We start from the raw sequence: 14,235 nt of genomic DNA, 5'->3' as shown, positions 1-14,235 counted from the left end.
GCTGTTAGGAAGCTTCTGCTTTGAGTCCTGCAAACTGTCCACTGAAGCTGGGAGTCCCAGAGGGCCCAGTCACCCTCTTGGGACTGAAGGGAAGGGGAGTGAGGGGGAAAAACACACAGAACAAAATGTAAAATAATATCTCCATAAATTTTCCCACCACGAGTGTTTCCTATGTCCTGGTACTCTGATAAATGCTTTAAAGAACTTGCCTCGTTTTCCTAAAAGAAAAAAAAAAAAACCCACTATCGATCTCATTTTGCAAATAATAGAGAAAGTGAGCAAGGGATGAAACCAGAATTCCAGCTCAGAAATGTCTCACTCCCAGGATTTACTCCTCTTTTCTCACAACTGCTACTCCGTGGCTGTGAGTCAGCAAAGAAACAGGGAGAAGGCAGTGCATGGATGGGAAGTCAGCCAAACAACCAGGACTAAGAGGGCAATCCTAACAGGCCTAGCCCCAGAGGTCTAAGATTAGACCAAGTGGAGACTTCAAGGATGCTGGAGCAGCCGACACCAATTTCCATCCCCAGGGCAGGTCCCGGGAGCTGTTCTAGGCATCAGACCCTGACAGATCCTCAACTCGGTGAACATCAGTGCCACATTTGGTCCTGTAACCGGATTGCCCTGTTGGTCATCTTTGCTCAGATCAGGTTAGATCCCTAGCACTGCTCTGAATAGTTGGACAAGAAATAGGACAGGCCATATAAAGTTGTCACTATTTGACCATTTCTGACCCACATAAACAGCAGTTCCATATGGTACAACCCAATACTTGCAGACGGAAACATACTACCAGTGTTTCTCAGCGGGGGCAATATTGGCATTTGGGGCAAGACATTTATTCATCATGTAGGACTGTCCTGTGTATTACAAGATGTTTCGCATTCCTGGCCTCCAGTCATCAAATACCAAGAACACGGCCCTCCCCTAGGAGTCATGGTGGCAACCAAAAATCAAACACTATCCTCCCAACACACACATTTCCAAATATGCTCTGAGTGGGGCAGTAACCTTCCATAAGGAGTTTAGATAGAACTTAAAGCAAGTGTCCTGAGATTTCCATGTATCACCAGCAGGAAAACAGAGAGAGTGAGAGAGAGAGAGAGAGAGAAATTGATTGATGATAGATGGTTAAGTGATTTTCCAAAAGCACAGGACACAATATCAGAACCAGAAATCATGATTCAGATTGCTTTGCAATTACACCACCAAAAAAATCAGCCCATGTCCCCAAAATTCATATATGGATTTGGAGGAGTGTCAAGTGTTCAACCTACACAGTACATAGCAGGATTGAAAGGATACTTTTGGAGGAGGTCATCCAGAGGACATGACCACCAGTTGACCCGAGAGCTGGACCCAGGCCCTCAGAGGCTCCCCACCTCCTCCCCTATCCTTGGAATGTATGTTCTGCCCACTGTTCCGGTACTAGGAGCCACTTCAAAGATGCAACCTTGAAAGAGTAATATGTTGTTGAGACCATCTGGGTTGCCTTCATGACTGAACCCCGTTAATGTCCCTGTATAAACTCTTCAGATTCTGGCGAGCAGGTGTGGAGATCCAGTTGTCTTGCGGCCACCCAAGACAAGTCTCACAATGAAGGTCCCTTGCTTATTAAACCTGCCACCTACCAATCTGGAGCGGTCTGTCTCTTTTTTTGGTCTCTCCTTGCCCTCTGTTTCCAGGGGCCAGTTTCAGATTTCACCAGGGGAATTCCTGAGGTTGCAAACCAACAGATACCCTACTCTGATTGGGTTCAAATATACTGACCTCTGATTGACATTGTCTTGTAGCTAATTGTTTGTATGCCTGTCTTTCACTCCAGACTGAAGCTGCTATTACCAGGAATCATGACTTATTCACCTTTCCCTCCCACAGTGGATTTGTAAATAGCAGGGAGTCTCTTGAATAAAGCAAAGGTCAAAGTCAGTGGAAAGTGATGAAAGATATAAGCAATTGAATTAACTGGTAGCACTGTCCGCTAAAGCATTGGTCCCTGGTTCCTGGCTGTATTTCAGAATCCCCTTGGGAGACAGGATTGTTAAAACTTCTGGTTCCCAAGACTCACCTCTGACTCTCTGAAATCAGAACCTCTGGGGCTGAATCAGCAGCATTTGTATTTTTATCAAACTCCCCAAGTGGCTCCAGTGCGCTTGCCTGGGGCAGATTTTGAAGACCTGGGTTTATGGACCAACATCTACAGCAGTGTTTCTCATAATTGCCAGATGACAGAATTTGTTAAAAAAAAAAAAAAAAAAAAACCTTCCAGGTCCCTGCCTTGGAGAGTTTAATCAGCAAGTCTGGGGTGGGTCCCAGGAATCTGTGTTTTTAACGAGCACCTAGGTGATTCTTATAACCCGTCAGGAATGTTTGTCTAAAAGAAGGCCAGGTGAATCTGGTCCCCATACTGAAGGTTGGTTGCCCATGTAAGGTTTTGTGGTTGGTTGTTATGCAGCACCTTATAGCAAGAGCTAACCAATACCCCCTTTCTCAGAGAGCTCTTGGAGGATGTGCTTCACCAGAAGATGAAGTAAACCAGGAAGGAGGAATCCATGAGCTACAGGAAGAGATCTAACCAACATAGGAGAGAGGTCTCCTTAAGAAGGCTTTGAGAATGATCCCAGGATGACAGCTGTTTGCCGCATGCAGAACAGCCCAGAGCAGGTGCAAAGCTCCCGGGTGAGAATTCTTCAGGAAGGTGAAATTGATAGCACTGGATGCAGCTCAACATCTTGAGAGATTTAGACCTTTAGGGAGTTTTCATTTACTCCCTCTGTTGGCAGTGCAGTGCCTCTTAACAGCGCCTGGCATCTTCTGGTCCAAAACTTCTGTTTTGTTGCCTCTGGAACAAATCTCCAGTCTCCAAAGTCTTGTGATATAGGCAACTATCTGCTCCTTAAACGGATTTCCAACCAATCCTCCTCATCTTACCTATTCCCTTCCACCCTCGCTTCCAGAGGAATCTGGTGTAACCAATTAATGACGGTGGTGGTGGGGGCGGGATTCTATAGTATAAAACAGATTCATCCCGTTTTCTTGGTCTGCTAATCCCTTATCATTCACCCGTTATCTATCTAGCCTCCATTTTTTTTTTCATCTTGTCTTTCATTCTCTTCAACTTTCTATGCATATGCCTTAAAAAAAATTCCTTTACTCTCACTTTAGTGATGTGTGAGGGAGGAAGTTAGATGGCATGTGTTCATTATCTTTAGATAGAAACTCTGGTGTAGATTGCAATTATAACATATTTCAAATCTGTATATTATGGAAAGTTTCAAATAAATACAAAATACAGAGAATGTTAGTGAACCCTCTTCTCTCCATATTACCCATCATCCAATTTCAACAATTACCAACTCCTGGTCAATCTTGTCTCATCCATATCCTATTTGCCCCTCCTCCTGGATTATTTTGAACTAAATCCCGGACATCATATCATCACATCTGTAAATCAATAATGGATTTGAAGAGCTTGTGTAACTACCTCTGGAGAATGAATTTCTGATTAGGGCACTTCAAACGCTAACTAATCCCCCACTAGAGTGTGGGTTCTTAATTAGGGTACTTCAAATGTGAACAGCCTCTAGGGTGTAGATTAAAGTTAATTTATACGCACACATATCACACATTAGTACTAAAGTATTTTAAAGTATGTCACCACGCAGACAGTCTAACACTGTGAAACCCAAAGGTCTGGGAGAATGAGTGGGTTTTGTTGTCTGACTAGCAGAAGCTAAGAGAGCACTCAGAACTGGTATTTTCATCTTTGCTCTGGGGAGAAGAGAAGAAGAGAGTTATTAGGAAAAAGAGGTAATTTGTGGAGGAAGATGGAGAACTTGTGAAAATGTTGGATACCCAAAAAGAAACACAGGTGATTGTTACTATAGGATTAGGGCTGAGAGAGAGGTCAGGCTGGGTGTTCATATTTAATAGTCGTTCTTATGGAAATACGAATCGAAAGCATGAGCACAAGTGGCTTGTCCAACTGAGAGAGTGGAAAGAGACAGAGTGGCCCAAGAAATGGGATGGGAAGAGGAAAAAGTGACACCTATTTGACAGAAAGGGAGGTGGGCTGTGCCACTTGGAATTGACATGACAATCCTTCACCACACAGAGTGTACTCTAAATGGATATGCTGAACTCCAGGGGCAGGCTCTTACCCTGTGTCATGGGCTCCTTCAGCAGTCTGGAAAAACCTGTGGACTCCCTCTCAGAATAATGTTTTTAAATGCATAAAATAAAATGTATAGGATTATAAAGGAAGCCAATTATGTTGACACAGAGTTATCAAAATATTTTTAAAATGTGATATAGTAATAAGAGTTATTCTTATATTGACACATGAAATAACAAGATCTAGTGGCAGGTCTAATAATTACTGTAATTTTGAAGTAGTAATGAGCATAAATTATATTTTGAGATATCTGCAACAACTCTAACGTGATATAAAAAAAGCTGTGACTTCTACGGGTGGCAAAGTCATAGTACTGCTAATGCTATTGTGTTTTGTTGTGGACATTCGTAAGTAGAGGGAATGCTAATTTTCAGTTAGAGGTGAGTGGAAATAAAGAAGTAATTTTTTTCCTATATGGATTCACAGACAGTCCCCCACCCAGAACTCTGTCCACAGACACGCTTCCTCCCCCAGTGAGAGCCTGGACCCTAGAATCAACGGAATTACTTCATTAATTCTGCAGCTCTTGTTGAACGTCTTCTTTGCCAGACGTGGAGATACAAGGATAAATAAGCTGCAAGGAGCTTACGGTGAAGATGTGCACACATCTTGGTTTCTAAACCTTATTCTTTAGTAAGAAAAACCAGGACTCCTTGGAGAAGTGATTGATTCCAGAGGCGAGGCGGGGACAAGAAGAGCCTGGAGCATCTGGTGGTACCAGACAACAAGGAAGTGCTCTAAAAAGATGGCGGCATGTCGGGACACGAGAGCCAACCTGAAAAAGCTCCCGAAGGCGAAAGCTGGAGCAACTTGAGCAATCAAATAATGATAGTATTAGATTATAACCCGTAGAAAAAAGAAGTATCTGTAAATCCATATTGATATAAATCAATAATTGAATAAATAAATGTGGAGGAGAAGGAACAAATCTTGCTTCCAGAAGAATTCCAAGTAGTAAATGTAGGAGGAATGAGGAAAATACAAAATCTTCATTAGAACACCACAGTAATAATTGATCAGGCAGGATCCACCGATGGACGCTACAATCAGTGGGCAAAAGTTTGAGGACAAAAATGATGTTAGCATAGTCTCAAAGTATTTCTCCAAGATATTTCTCATTACAAATGGAAAACTGGTAACTTTACAGTTGAGAAACACGGCAGATACCTCCCTAACCAAGCGATCGAGGTCAACATCACCAGTGATAAGTCGCAGTACCCCGTGCGCTCCTGCCATGAAATGAAGAGAAAAGCACTTCCCCTCTGTGGTGTTCTTCCCCCAAACCCGTAACCTTAGTCTCATCATGAGAAAAACATTGGGCAAACCTCAGATTGAGGGACATTCTACAAAACAGCTGACCAGCACTCCGCGAAAGAGTACATGAAGGGCAAGGGAAGACCATGGAACAGGCGCAGGTTGGAGAGGACCAGGGAGACACAGAAACTCAACACGATGTGGGATCTTGGGTTATACCCTCGAATGCAAAAAGAACATTGAGGGGAAAATAGTGAAATGCAAATAAGGTCCATAGTTAATTGATAGTATTGTATCAATGGCAATTTCCTGATTTTGATCATTGAACTATGATTACATAAATTGTTAACATTGGTGGAAGGTGGGTGAAGGGTATACATAAACTCTGTATTATTTTTGCAACTTTTTCATGAGTCTAAAATTATTTCAAAAATAAAATAAAAATATTAATTAAAAATTAGTTTTGTCTGAAGAGTGATTTTCATAGTACACATTAAAAACCACATCATCCTCACTATGATGATGTGAATTTGAATATTACTCATAATTTCCCCTAATACTGGACTGCTCTTCATCTAAACCATGTGCTTTCAAAAAAGGCTGAATTTTTTTTTTTTTTTTTTTTTTTTGGTGAGGAAGATTGACCCCAAGCTAACATCTGTTGTTGATCTTCCTCTTTTTTTGCTTGAGGAAGATTGTTGCTGAAGTAACATCTGGGCCAATCTTCCTCTATTTTATGTGGGATGCTGCCACAGCATGGCTTGATGAGCAGTGTTAGGCCTGTGCCCAGGATCTGAACCTGTGAACGTGGGCTGCTGAAGCAGAGCACGTGAACTTAACCACTACGCCACCAGGCCAGCCCCTGAAATGTTTTAAAAACAATTTGCATTCTATTTCTATATTGAATTCACTGTTGTTCATTCAGAAAATAATTCTCACCTGCTTAAGCTACTGATTCATGTAAAAGAGAAATATACCGTGGAAGGGTCCCTGATCTGAGATCTGAGGTTCTTGTCTCAGCTGTGCCGTAAATGAACTATAAAATCACTGGCAAGTTACTCCCTCTGGGCCTCAACTTTCCTCATCTATAAAGGGAGAGACTCAGGTACTTGTGTCTCTCTGTTTGGGGATTCCGTGCCTCATACTTCGTAATTCGTGAGTCCTGTGCGCCAGCCTTCACCTCGAGTTAGGCTCACAGCTTCGGTGTAGAAGTGACCAAACACGGTCAATGCCAGTTTGTTGCTCAGTATGTCAAAGTATTAACAAAGTCAATGTACGTGGCAGAGGTAATTGGATTCTTAATTTTTAATATCTCAGAAAGTGAAATGAAGACCTTAATCTCATTTCAATCTCTTGATTTTACCTAGTGGTGAACAGCAGCGGGCTGTTTTCACACAGTGAAAGCGAATCCGTCTAAGTCAGAACTTCACTTTAAGGCCGCATTCGAGCTCCTCTCCCACGTAAGCGCTTTTCAGCAACCGGAAATAGGGCACAGCCACCTCCTTTCCTTCCTTTTCTTTTCCTGACCCCTCTTGGTGATGGTATAGGAATAGAGGTATACTATACTCAAAGTCAGACATCTGTGGCCTAAATCACCAATCCCTGAATTCTTACAAGCTGACCTACAGTCTAAAAGAACAATTCTCCTTTGTCCATAACGACACGGGAAAAATGCCTTCTCTTCTCAGTTGCTTTCTCACCTACCATCTCATTTTAAAAATCCTTTTTTCTCTGTGGCCACTGGGACGTTACCTCCGCTGAGCTTTCTGGCTTTTTTATTTGGGACTCAGTCAGTCCCAAATAACCCAACTGAATTAGCCCTCAGAAACTTTTTGATTGTATTGTTATTCCACTCTTTAAACTTTTTTTTTTAAAAAAAGATTGGCACCTGAGCTAACAACTGTTACCGATCTTTTTTTTTTCTCTCCAAGTCCTCCCAGTACATAGTTTTGTATTATTTAGTTGTGGGTCCTTCTAGTTGTGGCATGTGGGATGCCGCCTCAACATGGCCTAATGAGAGGTGTCATGTCCGCGCACAGGATCCGAACCAGCAAAACCTTGGCCGCCGAAGCGGAGAGTGTGAACTTAGCCACTTGGCCACGGGGCTGTCCCCACACTCTTTAAGCTTTTTAATGATTTTTCATCTAAACATTAACTACGGCTCCAAGGTTCCTCTGTTTGTGATCATCCTGTCAGTACATCTCACTGACCGCAAATGAAGAATTTCCTATTCCCTTTACTCCACACCATCCGTATAATTGTTCCTAAAATCCATTCTTGAGGGATACTGGAAAAAATACTTGGTTTTTGGAGTTGCTGATCTGGGGTTTAAATTCTGGCTACACCACTTATTTGCAATCTTGGAAAATTTATTAAATTCCAGTAAATGGGAATAATACCTACCTTAGAGAATGTTCCAAAACGTCAGTGAGATAATATACATGAAGCACACAACAGCAAACAAGTCAGCCGAGGAGGACCCAGGCAGTGGCGGCTGTGATGATGTCAACCATGATGATGATGATGGTAATTACTCGTACACTAGCATGTACGGAGAAATCACCTCTACTGACCTCAGTCACCAAAGGACACCCCTTCTGGCTTTCCTGCACCTTGGCTAACATGTGGTCTTTCCTGGGATGGTGTGTGGTCCTCTCTGTTTGGCTTGAAAACAGAACATTCCTCTTTCAAATGGTTGGAGTATCTTTGTTATACACATGGTCTACACTTTATCATATTTAAAATTTTTTTACTGTAGTAGAATATAATAAACATAAGATTTACCACTTAATCATTTTAAGTGTCCAGTTCAGTGGCATTAAGAACAGTCACATTGTTGTACAACTCTCACCACTATCCATCCCCAGAGCTTTTTCATCTCTCCAAAGAGAAACTCTGTACCCGTTAAATGATAATTCCTCATTCTCTCCTCTCCCCAGCCCCTGGCAACCACCATGCTACTTTCTGTCTCTATGGATTTCAATATTCCAGGTACATCGTCTAAGTGGAATCATACAATATATGTCCTTTTGAGTCTGTCTTACTTCACTTCACATAATATCCTTGAGGTTCATTCATGCTGTAGCATGTGTCAGAATTTCATTCCTTCTTAAGGCTGAATGATACTCTATTGTACATATATACCACATTTTGTTTATCTATTCATCTGTTGATGGACATTGGGTTGCTTCCACCTTTTGGCTGGACTTTACTGTGACTTTATCTTATTTTACATTTTGTTTCAATTTATATCTTTATTTTCAAACCTATTAAGTCTCATCATACTAATATCATGAATCCCAGGAAGATAATTATGAAGGAATTTTTATTTTCTTTTTGGTCATTTACTCACTTTTTGGCAGCCACAAAGACTGGAATTTCTAATTCTGGGCTGTGATAAGTAGACAGTGTAAGCCATTTACCTTTTTTCTGGTTCCTTTTCCAAAAGAGAAAAGCAGTATTTTCCTAAAATATGATCCTATCAATCTGATCTATTTTTTTAAATGATAAGGAGAACAGACAAAAGGATAACATAAGAATTGGATACTTAGTTTAAAAAGTATGGGAGGGGCCAATGAGTAGTTTGCCTCTTCCCATCCCAAGTTCTGAACCATTTAGGTGATAAACGATAAAGAGTCTGGCATATGGAGGGCCAGCCCTGGTGGTCTAGTGTTTAAGTTCAGCGCACTCTGCTTCTGCAGCCCAGGTTTGGTTCCTGGGTGCGGACCTACACCGCTCGTCAGTGGCCACATTGTGGAAGCAGCTCACATGCAAAAAGAGGAAGATTGGCAACAGATGTTGGCTCAGGGCATAACTTCCTCAGCAAAAAAAAAAAAAGAGAGAGAGAGTATGGCATATGGAGACCAGAATATTTTATCATGAACAAAGCTGATTTTGGAGAATGCAGCTTCTCTCTATTTGCGGGCAGATGGCCCTCCTAATTCTGCCCCACAGAATTCATTCTAGCCAGCCATTCCCACAGTGCTGGCCTGAGACAGGTCTCCTGCAGGAAGGTAAAAATGTCAGCTGACACGTAGTCTGATTAAATGCTTGTCTTTTATATGCCCAACCCATTTCTCTGCCTTGGCTCTTGTCACACCGTATAGCAATGGAATCTTTACCTTTCTCTTTCCCATAAGCCTGTTTCATTCGTCCATTCTTCTACTCACTCGACCAGTTTTATTGAATGCCCATTTGGGCCTCGGTTAAAGACAGGACCTCACAGAGGTGACAGACGCTGACACAACTCCCACCTTTAAGGAGATCATGATAGGAAACACTGGGAAGGAAACCGAGTTCCGTGTTAGACAATAGGAAGGGAGGAACTACTTAACAAACAGGAAGAGAAGGCTTTTCTGGGGAAGTGACATTCAATTTGACGCCTCAAGGCCAGGGAGTGCCTCACCAGTACATTTACACTCTGGCGTCTAGTACAGGCCAGGCACATGGCAGAGCTCAGTGAATGCTTAAATTAGCGAATGAGTGATAGATGGTCATTATCATTTTGTTGATCCAGGAAGATCTACTTTTATCCTGCTTCTTTGGGACACTCAGAGATATTAAGGCAGACCACAGAGAAAAACATTCATTACGGGCATCTGCTCACTGGGACAGACACGGCCTCTTCTCCATAGGAGTGAGCCTGAAGCAGAACCATCAGAGGGCAAACGCTCCTAAACTGACATCTGCCCGTGGCTATTTCCACCTGCAAAAGCAAGAGTCCACTAAATAGTGATGTTAATAGTGATGAAATGACTGTTTATGGATATTGGAGGATAAGGAAAATACAGCATAAAAATTAAGTATTCTGTTTCACCGATAGAAGGTCATAGTAACTAGATGTGAAACTGTAAAAGGAGCAAGCTGCCATCCAAATAAATATTGGGTAGTGAAAAAAAATGACCCGTTGTATGTCCTTCCTGACAGTGGGGTCCTGGGGAAGAGTACAGAGAAAGAAAACTGACAGTATTTTTGAAGCACCTAGTGTGTGCCAGTCACAGTAACGTACACTGCCTCATTCAATTCTAACGCCTTCACATCCCATGAGATGGGAATTATAACCGTCATTTACAAAGGGGAAAACAGACGCTGAGTGATTACCCTGTGTTCTCTCCATCACAGCTCATTGCCACAGCACGGATTTGAACCGGTTTCTGACTCCAAAGCCAAGAAACCAGAAGAAAAGAGAGAAAAATACAGGAAGAGCACTCTAGACCTGTCAAGAGTTCAGGAGCTGGCAAGCAAAAAAAAAGCTCTCAGAGCATTTCTCTTTGCTTCCTTGCCCTCTGAACTGTTCAGTAAACAGTAGGGAAGACAAAGCTAACGATTTCAGACCAGCTGTTGATCTCCATTTTAAAAGCAAGACAGAAACATTACATTTGTCACAGTTAAAATTGGTAAAGACAAACCACTATCGGATATAGGAAATGCTCCCTCTTAGGCGTGCAATGCCGGGTACCATGTCTGTGCGTTGTCTAACATTCTGTACTACATTCAAAGGGAGAACCCATATTTTATTCTTCATAAAGATGCTACCGAAGTCTTGGAAAACGTTAGTCCTTCCTTTCTTTTGCAGCTAAACAGGTCTTTTTAAAGAGGCTCTAAATCCCAAGCGTATTCCAGCAGCTGTTTGCTTTTCCTCGCATGAGCTACTTTCCCCTCTGCCACCATCACTAATATTCACGTTCAAGGAGATACTAAGAGGCACAGTAAATCATTGTGTTTTCAGAAATTGCTGAGTCCTTGAATTAATATATTTCAGAAAGCAGGTTTGCTTCAGCCCCTTAAGACTTGGTTATTTAAAATGAAATCTTTCTAACTTAATAGTCACTTTGCATACATGTATAAATGCATGGATTTTAAAAGCAACTTTAGGATTAAGAGGATTTTGTTGTCTTTATTTGCATAATTTAAAGCTGATTACTCAAGCAAGTTTTAGAGCCATTTTAAGAATAGCAACAAGGCAAGAACCTAAGGATAATACATTCTTTAGAATCAAGCAAGTAAATGGCCAAATAAAGGATGTTTTTGACATCATGGTCTCAACTGTGGAGGTATCATCATCTTTCAAAACTATGGCTAAGCTCTGCGTATCTTCCAGTTATATACCCATTCCTTAAAACATTATGAAATGTTGTTACATACAAAGGAATGTCTGTAATATAATTTCTAAAGCATGATAATAAAATGACCATCTGTGAACCTCCCATCCAACTTGAGAAATTCAGTGTCAGTACAGTTGAAGCTCTGTGCGTCCCTCAACCATCGGGCTGTCTCCTCGCTGCCCTGAAATACAGTGCTGTCTTCATCATTCGCATGCTTTTCTTTGCAAGCACGTTTATTGCTCTAAGCAAAATAGTCAAAATTTGGTTTTTGAACTTTATATAAATGGTAGTATATTGCATGCATTCTTCTACAACTTATTTTTCACTCAATATTGTCTATGAAATCCGTTTATGTTGATGTGTATAGCTCTATTTTAATCATTTTCACTTCTGTATGGTGTTCCACTGTGTGAATAAACTACAATTTATTTCAGTTCTCCAGGTGATGGGCACTTTCTCCTCTGATTTTCACCACTTTGAACATTTTTGTACATGTCTCCCAGCACCTATCTGCAAAAGTTTCTTTGGATACATACTCTAGGAGAAGAATTGATTGTTCACAAGCTTACATAATTATATATATATAAACAATTATGTATGTTTATATTATATATTTGTATATAAACATAAAAATGTAAGTAAATGTTTCATTATAATTATATGTTATATAATATATGTAAATAATATATATTATGTAATTCCAAAACTGGTTGCCAATTTAATTTCACTCCTGACAGCATCAATGTATAAGTGATATTGCCCAACTTTTAATTTTTCACCCATCTAAAGAGTATACAAATGTTATCTCAATATGATTTTAGTTTGCATTTCCTCACATTCTTTCATATATTTATTAGTCATTTATATTCCTTCTTCTATGAAACGCCTGTTTATGTCTTTTGCCCATATTCTTTAGGGTTGTTTGTTTTCTCCTATTTGATTTTTAGGAGTTCTTTAGTCTAAGTACAAATAATTTGGTGATTATAAGTGAAGCATTTATCTTCTCCATGTTTGACACTTGTCTTTTCACTCTTAGTGCTTTCTTTTTTGATTGAAAGTTCTAAATTTTTCCTTCTTTTTTTTTTAAATTCTGCTCCCCTTCACCATTTTTTTTAAAAGATTTTATTTTTCCTTTTTCTCCCCAAAGTGTCCCGGTACATAGTTGTATATTTTTTTTAGTTGTGGGTCCTTCTAGTTGTGGCATGTGGGATGCCTCCTCAGCGTGGCTTGATGAACAGTGCCATGTCTGTGCCCAGGATTTGAACCAGCAAAACCCTAGGCCACTGAAGCAGAGTGCACAAACTTAACCACTCAGCCATGGGGCTGGTGTCAAAATTTTTCTTTTTTTAAACTTGTTTTTCTGGTGAGGAAGATTGACCCTGAGTTAAGATCTGTTGCCAATATTCCTCTTTTTTTTTTTTCCTCCCCAAAGCCCCAGTGCGTAGTTGTATATCTTAGTTGTAAGTCCTTCTAGTTCTTCTATGTGGGGTGTCGCCACAGCATGGCTTGATGAGTGGTGTGTAGCTCTGCACCCAGGATCTGAACTGATGAACCCGGGGCCGCCAAAGCAGCTAGCAGCAACTTAACGACCTGGCCATGGGGCTGGCCTGTGAAAGTTCTAAATTTTAACGTCATCAGATTTATTAATCTTTTCCTTAGAGGTTGTGCTTCGGACATTGTAAGTCCTTGTCTACATCAGAGCCATGAAGATATTACCCTATATTTTTGTTTTAAACTTTATCTTTCTGATCTAAGTTTGAAATCCAGTTGAAGTGGATTTTTTGTATAGTGTGAAGCAGAGAATCCACTTTTTTCCTTCATATGGATAACCAATTGTCCTAACACCATTTATTGAATATCCACTCTTTTCCCATTGATCTGCATGCCAACTTTGTCATGTATCAGGTTTCTATATACTAATGGGTGTATTTCTGTGTTCCCTATTCTGTTCCATCAGTCAATTTAATTATCTCTGTGTGCAATATCCTGCTGTTTGATTATTATAGCTTTATAATGTCTTGATAGCTTACAAGTTAAGACAACTTCCTTGCCTCACCTTGTCTTATATTTCAAGAGTATTTTGGCTCTTCTTGGTTCTTTGCTTTCCTCTATAATTTTATCATAAATTTGTGAAGTTCCATGAAGAATCCTCTTGGGATTTTAAATGAAATTGCATTAAAGCAATAGACAAATTTGGAAGAAATTAATATCTTTATGATAGTGAGTCTTCTTACCAATGAACTTATCCATCTTATTTAAATATTTTTTATCACTTACTATGTTTCATTAAAGCTTTAAAACATTTTTTATAAATATCTTACATATTTATCATTAAGATTTTATTCATTTATATTTTTTGATGCCACTATAATGGTATCTTATACATTACATTTTATCTGTTTCTAATATGTAGAAATACAACTACAAACTTGCTAAATTCTCCTATTAATTCTTATAATTTATAAATTATTTTATTTTCTATGTAATCATAGATTCTCTGATAATGACAGTTTTGTTTCTTCCTTTCTGTATTAGTTATCTATTGGTGCATAACAAATTACCTTAAACTTAGTGGCTTAAAACGATGTGCATTTACTATCTCCCAGTTTCTGTGGGTCACTTGGCTGGGTCTCCTCCTCAGGGTCTCACAGGACTGAGCTCAAGGTGTCAGCCAGGCTGTGGGCCTTTTTAGAGCGTAGGGTC

The sequence above is a fragment of the Equus quagga genome, unplaced genomic scaffold, assembly GCF_021613505.1.
Source record: "Equus quagga isolate Etosha38 unplaced genomic scaffold, UCLA_HA_Equagga_1.0 HiC_scaffold_70_RagTag, whole genome shotgun sequence".
Taxonomy (NCBI): Eukaryota; Metazoa; Chordata; class Mammalia; order Perissodactyla; family Equidae; genus Equus; species Equus quagga.
This window is presented reverse-complemented; position numbering follows the sequence as displayed.